Source organism: Pseudopipra pipra, chromosome 9, assembly GCF_036250125.1.
Source record: "Pseudopipra pipra isolate bDixPip1 chromosome 9, bDixPip1.hap1, whole genome shotgun sequence".
Taxonomy (NCBI): Eukaryota; Metazoa; Chordata; class Aves; order Passeriformes; family Pipridae; genus Pseudopipra; species Pseudopipra pipra.
Genome location: NC_087557.1, coordinates 22,786,371 through 22,801,005, shown reverse-complemented (window position 1 = coordinate 22,801,005; position 14,635 = coordinate 22,786,371). Strand labels below are relative to the sequence as shown.

Sequence of the window (14,635 nt, the reverse complement as noted above, 5' to 3'; positions counted from 1 at the left end):
AGTAGGTAAGATTGCACTTGGTCTAGATAAAGTGATTTTTTATGACACTCAAGTTTAAAGTACACCTCATTTCCTATGCAGGTCAGCTATAATTTCCTATGCAGCCACCTAAGACTTGAGGGAGTCTGATGTCAGAACTTTAAATAACTGCACTCGCAGTGTAACCTTTCCAAAACCTTCTCTGACAATGAGATAGAGTTGTCTTCATGTGGGTTTTTTCCACCTGCCAATTGCAGGAGCGAAGGCAAGAGGAGCTCGAGGGGAAAGGCTCTGGCAGACTGTAAGAGATTTGCCTTAGGACTCAAAGCACCTACCCAGCCCTGCTTAACCATCCCTGTCTGGTGACATGAGGGATATGGGATGAATGGCAAGCACAGGCACACCTTCCACTAATCATCCTGTGCCTCACAGAAAGGTCAGCTCTGCCTCTGTGAGTCAGCTCCTCTGCTCCGTGGGCATCTGTGCCATCTGCCCCAAAGAAAACAGATGCCAGGCTGCTAATCTGCTTTGAGGAGAGGGAAGGGATAGCCTGGCAGAGATTTTGATCCGTGTCACAATTACAGTCCAGTCCTGGAGCAACTCACATTTTTCATGATCCCAAGCTGGAGTTAATACAAAAACTGAGCTGAGCCAATATAACCTTCAGAATGTGAAGGAAATAATCTCTTACACACCCCCTAAAAAGCAATTGGAAGTATGACAAATGTCTGGATACCTTCAGAGTGCTTCATTCTGTTGGGTCAAAAACCACAAACCAAATAAAAACCACAAACCAAAACAAGAGTAGTCATGTGAAATCATCAAAATAAAATACTCTTTTCCTAATGTTTAATAACCCCAACATCCTGATTGACTGTGTCTGGAGAAGTGTGCTCACAACAACATTCAAATGTATTACTTCAGGTTACATCGGACTTTTCAATAAAGGTAACACTGTGAGGCCACAGAAAAGACTAAAACCAGCCTACAAGTTACCCCAGCATCCACATTCCAGCACCTTTATGAAATAGTGCCCAGTCTCAACAATCCAGGTTATACAGAAAATCAGATGGAAATTTGTGAGCCAGTTCAAGAAGAGCACATGACGTGGTCTTGCTGACTTTCAATCATCAGAACAACAGGACTTGGTCTGTCCAGACTCTCTGCTGTCTACATCCAGTTCATAATATGGTTTCTGCTGACAACCCCTACACAGTTCATGATATGCTGGAGCTCCAGGTGTAGTAATTGTCTTTCAAAAGGCAGATTTGTGCATCCATGTGTTGTGTGTGCTGACATGGTCACCCATGGCTGCCATCACTGTGCACTGAATCACCACACTCGAGGCCTGCATGCTGCTGTTCCTCCCTCCCCTTTCAAACCTCCCCATTCTCAGCCAGTTTGGAACTCTGAAGATCTCTAAAGTTTGGGAAAGTGGTTAAGTAATTACAGCACAGAGGAAGTAAGTCAGCACATATGTGGGTTTGAACTACGAAAATTTTTCATTTGGCTCAGGAGAGAAAATGTGTATCGAAAGCCAGAAACATCAGTTCTCAAAATATTTGATGAGCAGACAGGGACACAAGCACTCCTTCTGGAACATACGTTACACAACAGCTCCCAGTGGCAGCTGCTTTACACTCTTTGGAAAAAAAGATATCACTTTTTCCAAACCAATATCACAGGAGATGAATGAAAAGAATCCAAGTGAAGGAGAACCTGATGCAGAATTGTTACTAGGCTATGAAAAGGTAAGAACTCATCCTACAGTTGTGAAGTTCCTTCCTGATTTGAACACATTTTACTCAGGAATCTGAATACCAGACATATTTTTCTTTTAATTCTTTTACACAGTTTTAGAGATCTCTTCTTCATTTATTATGTATAACAGGGATAACATTTTTATTTAGTTTAAATTGGCCTTTTCTAAACACCATTATACAGCTTCAAGCTACTTCCCTTTGAAATGTTCTCACGGTGGTCGTCTCCCTGGTATTTAGAACTCACCATGACTAACTCCTCCATAGCTTCTTAAATATATGCAAAAAGAAAAGGACTTTGATTTATGTTACTAAATGCAGTCAAATCACAGACTGTCTCCTGAAGCCAACCTTTAAAAACATTAATAAATATTTTATACCATATGCTGAGAATATCATGGGCTCCCATCTCGCGAGGAAAACAGAAACACATGGAAACTCCTTGCTCACTAGTCTGTGGAAAGAATCTGTAATGCAGAACTCAGACAGGAGGGTGGATAGAAGTTGTTATGCACAAGCACAGTGCAATGGCTGCTATTAAATAAACAGAAAATCTTGCACGTTAGGACTCAAACTGTGCTCAGAATTCAGACCACCAGCAATCTGAGGCCACCAGCAGTTTAGCTCTGTTACTTCTGTTTTTCATTCCAAGTACTGCTTCAAAGGATAATTCTGCATTTCAAATAAAACAAGGTATAATGTTTACACCAGCACAGTATCACAATAAAAGGAAGGAAAAAGAACAATGAAAATTCACTTTTTTTCATAATCCTGACATACAATTCTGCTTCAATATTTCTCTTTAAACCTTCTCAACCAAGATTACCAGCTCATGAAAAGTAACAAGGAATAGCTCAAAACACTCTAAATGGAGCATGACTGGTACTGAGACAACATCCAACTGCTACTCTGCAGTGATGAGCTGACTTCTAGACAACCCAAAAATCCTGCTCCCAGTCCAACAGCAGCTGGAAGTAGCAATAGTGACCTTTACATTTCAGGACAATAAATCCAGATACAGGATGCAGTAGAACAGCAAGAGGCAAAAATCTGAGAGCACATATGGGAGACATGATCTGTGCCTGAAGGCTACACAGATTCAAAACTCCCACTTTTTTTTTTTTTTAAACTTTCACACGGATGGTTTTGAAGAAGTTGCTTAAGCTCAGTTTTTGTCAGACCCTGTGCACCTCACTGCCCTCACTAAACTACTGATGCATGTACACATGTTATTAAAGCACAGGCATGGCCAGATGCCCCCCTTCCCACTAGCACTACAGAAGGAAAGTCTGCAAAAGGCATTGCTTCCTAGAAGCCATTAATCTAGAGCATTCAGCTTTGGAGAAACTGCCTGCAATGAAGCATCCAAAAAAGGTGCATTTATTGGCAATGTCAGCCTGGAGCCCATGCATATTTCCTTGTGCACTTGTGAATGTCTAGGCTTTACTCTTTACCTACACTTCTAAGAAAACAGCAACTTAAGAAAATATCTTACTGAAGAGGTGTGGATAAAAAATTTAAACAAGGGACTGCGATAGAGCAACATTTAACTTAAAATGTCCCCATGTGATCAACTTTTATGCAGTTAATAAAAAAAATGGCAAGAAATTAGTCCAAGAAGAGTTCCATAGTTTGGAGCTTTTAACCCAGTGGTAAAATCCAATCACAATTTATAGCCCTATTATTACCTAGTGTCCATCAAAGATGAACATACTCAACAGACATACTCCAATCACCTATTTATAACATAGTAGCATCTCTGTGAGCAGTTTTGACAAAATTACACCATTTTTTTGCAGGTGGTGACACTTTTAACCACTTCACTCACTTACTGTCCCACCACAAGGCAGCAGCAGAGCCAAAACAAACCCAGGGTTCTTGACTGCCAGACCTGCATCTCAACAACTTTCCAGCATGATTCTTCCTCACGGGCTATTTTTGCCAAATCTATAATAACTATGTGAATACAATTATATATTATATAATTCATATACACCTGTCTGTGTATATGAAGGGTAACCCTCAAGTCATGCCTGGCATCAGATGAGGGACCCCTCCGATGTTCTTACTATCACCTCTGTTCCCTCCTGCTGCTGTTACTGATTTACAGAGTCATAAGGAAGAGTCCAGAATTGGAACTCCCTACCATGTCAGGCTAATAATTATTGGATAGTCAGCACCTTTCCCCCTGTGTTTTGGCAGCTCTGCAGTTGATGCCCAGGACAGACACACCTGTACCAATAAATAAACACTTCAGGGAAGATCAGGTCCAGCGGCGGCAGCTCCACTTCTGCAGGCACTCGAGTACAAATGGGACCAGGGGTTCAGATCACTCCTTCCCTTTCTTTCCCTGGATAATCAAGCAGCAAAGCTGTACCCTGGGCACTGGGAAGGGGGAATGCTCACAGACCACACGCTGGGCTCCATCAGGAGCTGGCTGGTTGCACACAGCCATGAACACACAGCCTCTTCACAAGCCTCTCAACTGCGTGGAGAGCCCAGCACACCCCAGGGGGGTCTCTGAGTCTCTGTATCCACAGCTGCTCTTTCCCTTTCCTCCCTCCCAGGCTCACTTTCTTTCTCTTGTTCACAGAGATTATTTCGATTCTAATCAAAACAGGGAGGAAAAAGCCCCACAGAACGCTAGGGGGACAAAATTACACAAAGGATAAAGGAGTGGAGCAGCATTGAGACCAGACCCGTTTGTAAAAGAGATTATGGTCGCAAAAGTGCTCCTTGTCAAGAGGGAAAATAAAGGCACAAAAGGTCCCTAGATGAGCAAACATAATGAAACCTGCCAAGATGAGTGATAAAATCATAGAAAGAAAAATTATACAGGTCTCCAGGAAACTGCCAGAATTCATTGTAAAACATTTTTTCCTGCTTCCTGAAATATACATCTTTTTTGAATTAAAATGAGAAGCTGGTCCAGTACAGTGCAACATTGGTATTTGACCTCGTATCTGCCAGGATGGTATCTCTTCCCTGTTCTGTCAAAGGGCTGAATATATCAAACAGCACCCAGGACTTCCTAAAAACTCATACCATAAAGGAAAAATTGAGTGCAGTGTCGCAGCCCATGTCAGGCCATCTCCAGCAGCTGCAAGGAAGCCACTGCACCCTTGCTGGCAACACCTGCATGGCCAGAGAGGCCACTGCTGCATCACGATCCCAGCTCACCCCAAAGGAAGATCCTGCTTTTTCCATGCTGAAGTGACAACTCTTCTGAGGTGTTCAAGGTACCAATAAATGAATTGCTGCTCAAAAGGACATGAAGAACTCAGGGCAAAAAAAGCATTCAGCAGACAAGCATAGACTTAATATTTCGTATGTCCTCGCTCTTTTATGTGCAAAAGAAAGTAAGTCTGAAAAGGCTCTGCTGCTATTAAATAATTGTGTTTCTTATCTCAGAGTGAACATTTCATCTTTTATATACATACAAAGAAACCCCACCTGTTTTCTTTTTCAGAGGATGGAACAGGCAGCTTAGATGGTGATTTTAATTGAATGTGTTCGGGCTGTTGCACAAGAATACTGGTGTGTAGACCTGTGGTTGATAAGAAAAGACTTTCCCTTACCACCTACACCTTGACTTCATTACAAATATCCCTGCTGGTTCTCACAACTCGTCTCCAAGTTTGACACTTGCAACATGTCTAGAGGCAGGTATTCAAGCAGAAACAGAAGTTCTAGCAAAATTCAGTATGTTAATTGCTATTTCTTATTCCCATTCCACACGGAGCTGATATCCCTGAAATACTTGAATGACTTGTGTGTGTTTGTGCATTTCTCAACACATGTGTATCATTTTACCCACATAAATGCACAGGCAATGGCTAGAAATGAAAGTGTTGATTGTCAAACATGCTAGACATGTTAATCCCTGCACAGAAAGAAAAAGGGAGAGAAGCGTGGTTATGTTTGCACTAAAATGACTGATTGGTGTTTGCAACCTCTATGCCAAAACAGAGGATTCAGTGTTCTTACAATAACTTGAGTGTCATACAACTCAGAGAGCTCAAATGACATGGTAGGATGACTACCTAGCAGCCAAAGCCAGAAAAGCAGTGCAATAACTGGCATGAGTGCATTCCCATGGGAACGTGTAAAACGTGAGGTCTAACAAAGCTACCGAGTCCTCTGTATTTTAATGCCAAGGATTCTTCAGATGTTTAGTATGATAAAATACAAAAAGGGTGAGCTGAAACGTGTCACTTCAAATATAGCCATTGAATACAGTGCCCCTAGAAAGGGGGCTGGAGCTACTGTTAAAGCAAAGCCCTGATTAAGGCTCCCACTGGATCCCACAGAGGCCCTGGGGAAGATCCACACTCCCCTCGCACGTGCACAGCGCAGGCACTGACCCTCACCCCAGAGCACAATCTCACTGAGAGCATTTCAGAGCATTAAAAATCTCCCGTGCAAAGTTTAAATTACATAAATTATCTACCAAAGCATGCAGAGACTGCATATTAAACCAGTCTTAATCATGATCCTAATCCTCAAGGAAGCAGGATGGAGTATCATGAGACCCTTATTAAAACTGTAAAAGATTTCAGTGGGAGTTTGTCCTGAATGAAAACGCAATCCTACAACTGTAGGAATGGAGAAAGAGAGGAAAAATACCCATCAAGGAAAAGGTGGTGGAACAAGGAATCACAGCTTCAACAAACAATTCATTATGGTACTGAAATGGAGAAGCTATTTTAATGGCAACAACGTTAAAATGAAGTCATTTGATATTCACTTATTTTCCTCACACTGTAATTTACCCATTTAAGAAAGAAAAGGTTTGCTGACTGTGCTCTTGCACTGCAATACTGCTTCATTCAATTAAAACATTTCAATTTTCAAATTATGTTTTGCCTTTGATTCCCAGAAATTATTTCTCTTTCACATCAACCATAATAATTAAACCAACAAACAAACAAAAACAGAAATATAAAAATCAGGGAATCTGAATTTCAGTGGCAAGTGGCAAGAGAATAGAAAAAACAAAACACTAAGCAATTTCTGAGATTTCTGAAAACCTTTTAAGTTTTTAGTAGCTCAGTATTTATAGTCTGTTAAATAATTACACATACAAGAGCTTCACACACTCAACTTTCATTTTCCTGCTATTCTGTTCTATTGAAATAACTGCAAGATTAATTATAGCCATAAAAAGGCAGCATCAGACTCTTTTATGACCATTGCTGTTTATGAACTGCATGAACACATTAGACCAATAGGAAAAATGTTTAAATGCCGGTGTTTAAATCTTTGTAGCAGTCAAACAGCAAAAGCTCAGAGCTGATCTGAGCTATGGGAACACTGCAAATGTCAGAGCTGGCAATGCTACATGAAGAAGTGACTCGCTCACAAGGTAACACTGCTTAAGAACAGAACAATACAAACATCAGAAAAGACCCAGTAGGTATTTTCTGTTGGTTTTCCTATGGAACTTGGTCAGCCCTCCGCAAAGGTCACTTCTGACATGAGCTCTAAACACCTTCTCTTAAAGGAAAAACACATTTTGTTTTGAATAGGTATTACTGAAAACTCTTCAGCACTGGTAGAATTGCAGCAAAATCACTGCAAATCCTAAATTCATTTACATCTCTAGGTAACTAAAATGCTGAGATCACCAAAGCCATGTAATCATCAAAAAGGAGATGTAATTCTCTGCCCATGAGCCACAGACAAAGTTATCCCACTACGAGGGATAAACTGGCAGGCTTTGAGTTTGCTGAATTTCCTTTGATGTAAAAAGAGTAATTTCACGCTTCAAGAAAAGGAACAGGATGCAAGAAAAAACTGGATTTGATTCCTTACCCTGTCAAAGACTTCTTGTGCTATTCCCTATAGTTTGGTGTCCTTTGGGATGCTGAGGTTGACTTGAGGTTGCTCAATCAGGACACACCTGGAGGGATTCGAGGCAGTTACAGTGGATGAGGAACCAGAGGCGCTTGGGAAACAAGCGAACACAGGCTGGGATGATTCAACGAGGAGCGAAGGTACATTTGTGAGAATCTGAAGAGTTTTAATACACTTAGGATAAAAAGGACTTTTAAAAATCTGCACAGGACTGTAAGCCACCATCCCTAGGGAACTACTAGTCTGCTAACAGCCTTCAACAAGTCTTGTCCACCCCCAGTACTGTTAAACACTTCCACGGAAAAGGAGTTTTCAGGAGTCTGGAACCTTCTGCAAAGTAGGCCTGGAAGCTAAGGAGCATACTAGAGACAGAGGAATGAATTAATTTTTAAGTTATATTTTGGATGTGATAAAGCTTTGACAGAGGTGAGTGAACAATGCAAACACTGTATCCTGATGGCAGAATTGTGCCATTGCCAATTATCTGACAAAACAATCTGAAATGAGAGACTACATACAAGGAGAGGTTGAGGGAACAGCATTTGTTAGGACATCATAAGAGAAGGCTAAAAGAAGATATTATTGCTGCCTTTTACTCCAAAATGGGAGGGACTAGAGAAGATGGAGCCAGACTGTTCTCGGATATCCACCATGACAGGATGGGAGGTGACAGACACATTCCGCAACAAAGGAAAGCCTGTTGAGATAAAGGGATTTTTTTTCATTAATAAGGGTGGTCAAACATGAGGACAGGGGTCTACTTTGAGCAGGGAATCGGACTACATGACTCCCAGGGGTCCCTTCTGTCTTAAATTATTCCATGACTTCATGGAGAGAGGATCATGGCTGTTTTCCTTTTATTCTGTCTCAATAAATTTGATCACATTGACAACTCAAAGCTCTCATCATTAGCCCTACAAACCAGCCTGGGCACCTGGAAAATGAGACTGCCACTTTTGTGCCTTGTCACTGGGAGGACCCTGTGGCTCTTGAAGTGTTTCCACACCCTGTACCTTGTCCTGTGTTTGTTTTACAGATGGGGCCCTCAGCTGCTGTAGTTCAGCAGTGCTCCCAACAGCCCGGCGAGGACAGTGACGGGGGACAGGGACAGGATCATTGAAGCTGCTGGATTTTATGTTGGCATTAGCCACTTCAGTGTAGTGAGAGTGTTGTTAAAATGCACACCTGTACATCTGGCATTAACATCACCACATTCAATTCCCCAAATGATCTCTAACAAATTAATCCAACAGAATAGTTCTTCATTTACATGTTTCACTGCATTTGCAACCCCCCACCATCTTATCACATATATACAAACAGATCTGCTCTTAACCTTAGGGGAAAAAAAGGAAAAAAAAATGCACTCTCTGTGACTGCCCCAGGTCCTAAAACCTGATATCTGGCTGTGCCTGGCTGATTTGGCCTAGTTTCTTTTCTTTTGCTACTTGAATTCAATGGCCCAGTGTACGTGATGCCCTGAAAGAGACAGTCCACCCTTCCTCAGGAAAAATTCTCCAAGGGCAAGGAACAGTTTATTAAGCCTCTTTCCACAAAAGCACAGTAATGTCACCAAGCTCACTCAGTCATGCAGGAGATCTGTATCAAAGGAGGATAAAAGAGATGCAATAGTAACACCCTTAGGGGTGGAGGGAGAGCTGGGAGAGCATTGTGCATTCGGGGGCGAACGGAACCATCAATGCTACCCACAACTACAGGATTTTGCATCTGGGCAACTTCATAGAACTTGAGGGCAGAACTGACCACCACTGTGAGAGATCAGCATACACAGCAGCAGCACACAGAGCGTCTGGGACCATGGAAAATACCCATTAAAAATATAACTGGCAGGTTTGGATACATCTCCCTGAACAGCTTGTGACATGTACTTCAAAATAAGAAAGGACTGCATGAATTGGTACTGTATTTCAAACCAACATTCAGGGTTTGATTTTGTATTTCATTTCCATTTTAAGATCTATTTCCAGGACTGCTGCTTATTAAACCTGCCCTATTAAATCATTCCCCTATTAAATGCAACATGAATTAAGGTTTCCTCTTCTCTTTCTCTTCCTTGTAACACCCTACAGTACCTTTCTGTATAATAATTTCTGTTCTTAACTAGGAGAATGTCACATATCTGAAAAAGAAATAAGTGGTGAGTTTATGGCTGCCTGCATTCTTCCATCTCATTATATATACAATGTCCTAAGGCAAGAGTTTGCCAGCTTAGATTTTCACTTGCTCTATCCCTTTAATTTGTGTTCCCGTCAGTGCTGTTACTGTTTGTTAGCATTTGTTTTTATTTTTCTCTAGAGATTTTTTTTTTGGGCTTAAGTCATTGATTAAATAATCAAAATACTTCAGAGGGAAATTTAAAATTTCCTTCTTGTATAAAGAGCAGAATGATTCAGTACCTGCACTGGAACAGCATAAAGTGGGTAATATTCCTTGTGCTGGAGGCCTCTGTTAGCTCAGCCAGAAGAATGACTTCCCTTCCCCCTTTCTCAGCTTCAAGAAACTGGATAAGGAAAAGGTGAGCAATCTTTCCATATGCATAAGCAAAGCCTGTGCAAATCAACAGTGGCTGCACCAGAGCTCCAGGGTGATCACTGAGCCACACTGGGTTGCTTTTAGTGAGAGCAATGAAAAACAGGTCCAGGGCTCTGGAGCAATGAAGAGCACATGTAGGGTACCAAACCTGCAGTTGCCAGAGGCATGCTGCTGTTGAACCTTGCAGCAAACAATTATAAGATCCTCATCGTTCAAGCCTCCTCTGAGGTCAAAAATATTTTCCTTATCTCAAAACAGCTGCTGGTGAGGTGTGTGGGAGTCGAAGGCATCAGGCTGACAGCAGCACTAACTCTCCTCCCACTACTTCCAGATACTTTGCTCCCCTGTTTAATGGTTTCTGGGGAGCTCTGTGCATACCAACAGGCTGGCACCATGGACATGAAATCCATTTCCACTTCAGAGCACCCTCCAGCAATGGCAGCTCTGCACCACTCCAGGCTCTCCCTGACACAGGCAGGGAGAAGCAGCAAGGGCTGATGTCAGACAGGATAAGTTGTTCCTCTCCTGCCTCTTTCCTTGGTGAGCATCCTGGGCAAGGACAAAGTGGTTCACCTGCTTTACGTACAAACATTCAACCTTTCCTGAGCAGAGGAAGTTCAGGCAACTGCTGACTCTAAAAAGGCATTGTTGAGGAAGAGGAGGCTTGTAGTTGGCATGCCCAAGAACTACCTCTTCCCCTTCCCCACCAGGAACACCATGGCAGCAACAGCTAAGTGGTGCTTCTTTGTTCCCACTCACCCACCACCCCATTTCTTTTCATTTAATAAACATGTTTCTCAAAATAACTTTCTTCTCCCTCAATATTAAATTCCTCCTCCCTCTCCCAGCCTCAATCAACACAACATTTTGAATGTGAATTGGACCCTTTCTTCCCCTTGTGGACAGCATTCATTTCTGAGCTCACATGGTTTGGCTTCTCGTGATTTCAGGGCTCACTCTGCTTCCACACAGAAACAGAAAATGTAATAAAACACACCTCCTCCCCAAACTGACAGTTATTTCCAATGAGGATTTCAGAGACAGCAGATCCAGCCCACAAGATGCCCCTGAATATATCAGCTTACAGAAAAGGGGGACACACTCCTCTAAAACCTTAATATAAATTAAATGAGACAAAATACATTCAGCAGCCAGATAATAGCACTGAAAAACTGACAGATGGCAGAACACTGAGGTTTAGTGGTGGCACTCACACGTTACATGAATAATTCACTTGGACAAATGTATGGATGTGAGAGCATGTTCAGGTTAAGGATCTGACTCAAAGAAAAATGAAGAAAGATAAGCACAGTTTCCTCATCACAATGACCCATTTCAAACCAACAGCCTGGATAACCATCCCCTCCAAAATCAGTCCATGACACAAACTAACCAAACCAATGTCCATAACAGGGAGAAGTCCTATAGAGCTCATCAGCTGAGAATTCAATGGCACTCATGAGATACCCTTATAGCCACCACTTCCAGACACATTCAGTGGCTTGAAGAAAACCCAGTTAAAAAAATAATTGCATGAATAGCAGAAAAGGCTGCAGACATCACAGGTCCAACAGAAGTCAGGCCAGATGTGGTGCCATCTCACCTATCCAACAGAAAACAGGTCATGCTGTCCTGAGCACCTGGGGGTGGGCAACAAAGCTGAGCAACTCCAGCAATTTGGGAAACAGAGAAAGCAAAGTACTGTTTTGGCTTTGTTAAAACCCAAAACCCAACCCCACAAACTGTTACCTTTAACTGAGCATTAGAGATGGGGACGCAACATCCCTAACTGCCAGTAAGAGAGCATAAACTGTATTTAAAACCATACCACAAAAGCATTCAGAAAATAAAAAGCTATTTAACAGGTGGCTAGATGCTGAGAGAAACTGCCTTGTTTTCATCACACTGTATGCTGGAAGTACTCCTTAAATGCAACAGTCAGCACTGTCAATGCTCTTAAACTCCCTGGCTCAAATGGACTATGGACAATGTCCCAGTACTGCATTAATTGAGGAGCAGCCCCAGATCCTGGCAGAGGTGCTGGCAATTACATGGCCTGTCTTAAAGCAATTGATTTTATAAAGCAGTTTGATCTTGGCAGAGGTGAGAAATCTCTATTTCCCAACCTGCCCCTTTCCCTAGGGAAGCTCTGCAGTGCAGGCTCCTCCACAGGACTGTGCTGCATTTCTAAGCAGGAAAATGAGACAGTTACAGGGATCTGAAGTCATTCCCCACCACAGAGAGAAAGTTCAGTCTCGATTTCATCAGAGAGAAAGAAAATGGGACTAGAGGAAGGGACCATACAGGAATGTCCAACTATACATCTTGCCTCTCACTACATCTTCTGTCTGTCGTTGCAGCCTCTTCTTTGCCCTTAGTAACATTTACCCACACAAGGAGCCAGGTCTTTTCCATTAAGGGTTCAAACTACAAGCAAAGCCCAACACTTTCTTGTTTAATGGCCTGCCAGGTTTATAACTCACTGCTGTCTTGACCAGCAGTGGTAGGAAGTCCTGCAAACATGTTTGAAGTTACCCCACAACCAGCACTGGGATGACATGTCACCAGGGTGACTCTGTGTCCTCACAGAGCAGATCAACCTTTACTACTTGATCTTCATCAGAGTAAGTGTGAACTTCAGATTTGAATGATCCCAGAAAACAAGTATCAACATTCAAGTACCCTGTGAATGTTGAGACTCAGGTCCATGTACACACCATACAAAAATTGATCTATTTTGGCTAAAACTCATAAAACCTAAATATCTTACTTTGAGGCAAAGCACAGTAAATCTGCCAGATACAGTTATAAACAAATAAAGTATGGCATAGCTACATGCCACAGTCTGTTAAGCTGGTCTCAAAGCCCTTGTAGTTAAAAAAACAAATTAAGAATTGATCCCTACAGGTACTGCTGCTTTCACTAGGAATTCCTGACTCATCTTAGTCATAAATGTACTACAGAATGGGAACAAACTTCTTCCTGTGTCAAGGTGACACTGGCCTGCTCCCATTACAGCAGGGAGTTATTTCAAGGGCCATCTATTTTTCAGAACAAAAGAACCTGCACAGAAATGCAGACTTCAGTGGTCTTAGAAGTTTTCAAGCGTGTAAAGAAAAAAAAATTGGAAAAAAAAAAATCACAAAACTCTGAACAAATTACTTTGCTCTGAGGATGGCAATCCTGTACGGTAATAATCAGAGGCTCAGGTCAAGTTTCTTTTGTGATACTTAAGATTTAAGGCTGATTTCCCCAAACGATGAAATAAGTGGAGGAAAAAAGGGAAAATGAAATGGCTAGAAAAGAAATGGAAGATGACTACCAAAAATTGTCAGAGATCTTAGCACTGCATGGCCTATCCACAGGTTGTGCTATGGCCTATTTGCAGGCAGAGACTTCTGTGAATGGAGCTGCTTAGTTATGCAGCCCCCCTGCAGACAATCATACAGTGGAAGTGGGATTAACGAGACACCCTTTAACTAAGGAAGGTGCAGGGTGAAAGACCAACAAATATAGTACATAAATATGTTAATGTATTTATCCAAGTGATTTTTTTTCTGCAGCCTGTACATGGCTGCAAAAATGATTCAGTTCATTTTATGCAAGAAAAGTGCATTCATCTTCCTTAATTAGGGAGAAAGTAGGACTGGTACTAGGATTAAAAATAAAAGTATGGTTAATTTTCAAGTGCTGTGTGCCCCATTCTGGTGAAATTTGATAAAATACTTCCTCCAACACTGCTTCTGACTCATGGGAATATCTGTGCAGTACATGACTGGAAATTCAGTGGAACAACTTGTACTAATTTCTTGGTCTGCCCAAGAGCAAATCTGCAGACATAAGTAAGCACACAAATACAAGTCTACATATTAGTTCTCTCATTAAAATATCCCTGGAATTCCCTTCAACTCAACGTCAGACAACCCTTCAAAGTTCTAGAACAATGGAGCACAAACGGGCCTCCTCAGAGAGTCAAGAGAATGAGATAAAGTACACTATATGAAAATCATGCATGTTCTTCTGACTTACTGGGGTTTTTTAAAGGTAGTTACCTGCAGTTAACATCTGTAACACTTACTCTTAGCTTTAGTTATTTTACATTGCTCATCTTTCATCTGCTACTTTTTCCCTCCATTTGTTCTCAGAGGAAAAATAAAAAATGAAAAGACTGAGCAATGCTCTGACATTGCAAAGTTCCTCTGTAATGACAGAAGTGCTGTCTGCAGTGATGATAAATTCCAATATGGTAGCATGCAAAATACTGCAAATCTGAGTTTCCAAAAAGCCTGATCCCAGGTGTGACTCTTCATGCATTGCTGCTAATCAGTGCTAAGATGTTTTTAAGTCCCTTATAGACAGAAATCCACACCAGACAGTGCTGTCTGTATCATAGTCTGGAAAACTGGCACATTTGAAAGTTTGTAAACCATGTGATTTGAACGACCTGAATCTTTTGTGTCTGTAATTTTTGTTCTAACGAGCATAAA

General features: G+C 41.7%; 1 protein-coding gene across 2 annotated transcripts in view; it reads right to left on the bottom strand.

Annotated features, from left to right (window-relative positions):
* LRP8 (LDL receptor related protein 8) overlaps positions 1 to 14,635 on the bottom strand; it is a 170,695-nt gene that overhangs the window by 50,156 nt on the left and 105,904 nt on the right. The gene's annotated exons all lie outside the window — the stretch shown is intronic.